Source organism: Nanorana parkeri, unplaced genomic scaffold (genome assembly GCF_000935625.1).
Source record: "Nanorana parkeri isolate BGI_ZX_2015 unplaced genomic scaffold, ASM93562v1 scaffold1872, whole genome shotgun sequence".
NCBI classification, from domain to species: Eukaryota; Metazoa; Chordata; class Amphibia; order Anura; family Dicroglossidae; genus Nanorana; species Nanorana parkeri.
This window is the reverse complement of record NW_017308140.1, coordinates 389,895-392,572: the sequence shown is the minus strand read 5'-3', so window position 1 is coordinate 392,572 and position 2,678 is coordinate 389,895.

Sequence of the window (2,678 nt, the reverse complement as noted above, 5' to 3'; positions counted from 1 at the left end):
GGGACCAATGATTTTAGAAAAAAAGCTGGCAGTGGTTCTAACTACTCTATCCAAAAATCAAATATATTAGGTTACACTAATGAGAAAGAGTTTTAAAAAACCACAGCCAGTCATTACCTAATTTGTTATATATATAATATATAAACAATTTGAAACAGCAGACACATGGGAATAATTAAAAAAGTGCCATTCCAAGGCTGCACATAAAAAAAAAAAAATTAAACATATTTACAAAAGCTTGAAAAAACATAGCTGCAAAATAATTTATTGCCAATGCCCCTTAGGAAAAAAATATGGCCATTTTGTACATAACAGGTTTTTTTTTCATGTTACATAAAGTTATAGCCTTCTCTGTTCATTTACAAAATCCCTGCTTGAGGGCTTCTCAGCAAAACCTGCACTATGGCTTCACCATGATAAAAAGATAATAAATAAGTTCTAAAATGTCAAAATTAATTTGCATTAATAAAACTAGAGTTAAAACAAAATGTAGCTCTATACTAGGTGAAGAACAGCCAAAAAGGTAAGGCTATGCAGAAAAGATGACAGGTGGAGGGAGAAGGGTATGCCAGTGTGATGCTACAGAATTCCTGTCCACTTTGTAGGTCTTTGGTTGGTTGTGCAGCTGCTCGGATGCTGGAGGGTAATGCACTGGGGTACATGTATAAAACTAGCACAGGCTGAAATCCAGGCAATTTATGTGCCATACTAAATATAGAACACTATTTACCTCACAGGGAAGGAAAAAGTGCACATATGTGCAGGATAAAATAACATGCAGTATCTAAAAGCATATACAAAGCACAGTCACTGCCTGGTTTTCAATTTGAACTGATTAAAGAGTCTTTCTTTGGAAATGAAGAATTGAATGCGCAAGGTAACAAAAGACTGACTAAGATAAGGATTCTCTCAGACACTTAAAGAAATAAGGCTCAGTGGTCATACCCCTGGCCCTAACAAAATTACAATAACAATGAGACTGTCAGCACAGTCACTTTTAATACAAGAGCATACCGGTAATAAAAGAACCAATATACTTACCTTTCTGGCAACCCAACCCATCTGTTGATATGCGGTCTCTTTATGAGATGAATACCTGTTTCCCCTGCCTCCCCGTAGTGGTTCTTCCTGCCAACTCGAATGTTCTGTAACAATGTTACCACTGTGGGCAATGGAGGAATCAGGTATTCCACAAAATCGCAAGTGTGGAGAACTACCAGTGGTTGAGGAGCGTTTCAACCAATGGGCAAACAAGAAGGTAAGTATATTGGCTCTTTTATTATAGGTATGAGGAGCAGGATCACTTTACAGTAATTGTCTAGCCTTCCAGGTAGAAGCATAGCTAAATTACAATGCATCTCTAAACAAAACGGTTTTGGATACAGTAAAAATAAAACCTCAAGTTTTTGTTGCTGTCTGAGGAAGATTTTGTATTATTTGCCTCTCTAGTAATAGAATTGTCCGTGTGGCAAGAGTGAGGGTAGATCTCTACCAGCAATAAAAAGTTCACCAACATTCTAGCCTTACCCCACCCTACTAGTAAAATGTGGCTTCATTGCCATTATGTTCCTGATTCCCACCTTGCTTTTTGTCCTGGGGACATTGAGGGACAGAAAGTGATGCAAAATCTCCCAAAAGGGACCAATGATTTTAGAAAAAAAGCTGGCAGTGGTTCTAACTACTCTATCCAAAAATCAAATATATTAGGTTACACTAATGAGAAAGAGTTTTAAAAAACCACAGCCAGTCATTACCTAATTTGCCAGTCTGTGAAACATGCAGTTAGTGGTTTTTGAGAAGTTGAAAAGCACTGCTACAGATAATCAAGTCATATATGATACTACTCAGTCACCCCATATTTTTGTTAAGAAACCAGTCACGATGTGCTGGTAAAGCACATTGAAATACACACATACATTTTTCAAAGGAACCTCGATGCAGCTTGTCAGCACCCCTCAACAATTGTGTTTTAGCACACAACACGCATATGCGAATCTGTGCTTTGATCAAAAAAAAAGAGGGGGGATTAGGTGAGTTTTTGTGCGTTAAGGTGTGCTTCCAGCCAACTCAGAATTATTAGGCTCCATTAATGCACCATAATGCTCTGCATTAGCCAAATGCATAGTTGGAATGGGTCCTTGAAGGAGACCGTTTTACTTAAAATTTTACATTACATTATAGGTGAAAACTAATTAGGGGAATCTGTTTAGAACATTATTTTCAAACCGCACATAACCGTGACATAATTTTGAGTGGACAACATATTTTTGGTGGCCATACTGGTAGAATCACTTGCAACTAGGGCTGCAACAACTAATCGACATAATCGATTATAATCGATTATTGAAAAAGTTGTCAACTTTTTCAATAATCGATTAATCGCCTTCCGATCAGTTGGCCCTGTTCACGGCTCCACACGCTGTGCGCCGCACCTCCTCCCCACCTCACGCTCGCCGCTGCCAGACCCGCTCGCATCCACACGCCGCACCTCCTCCCCGCCTCACATTTCCTGCCCATCCACATTCACGATCTGCACAGGGACGCAGGGAGATGTAGTAAGGAGGAGCAGGTGTGGGGGGATGACAGCTGCTGATAGACAGGTCCGATCTCAGAAGTACGTTGCTGGAAGACTGCACTTTCCCACACATGGTGCTCTATAATGTATTGCTGGGATTTGT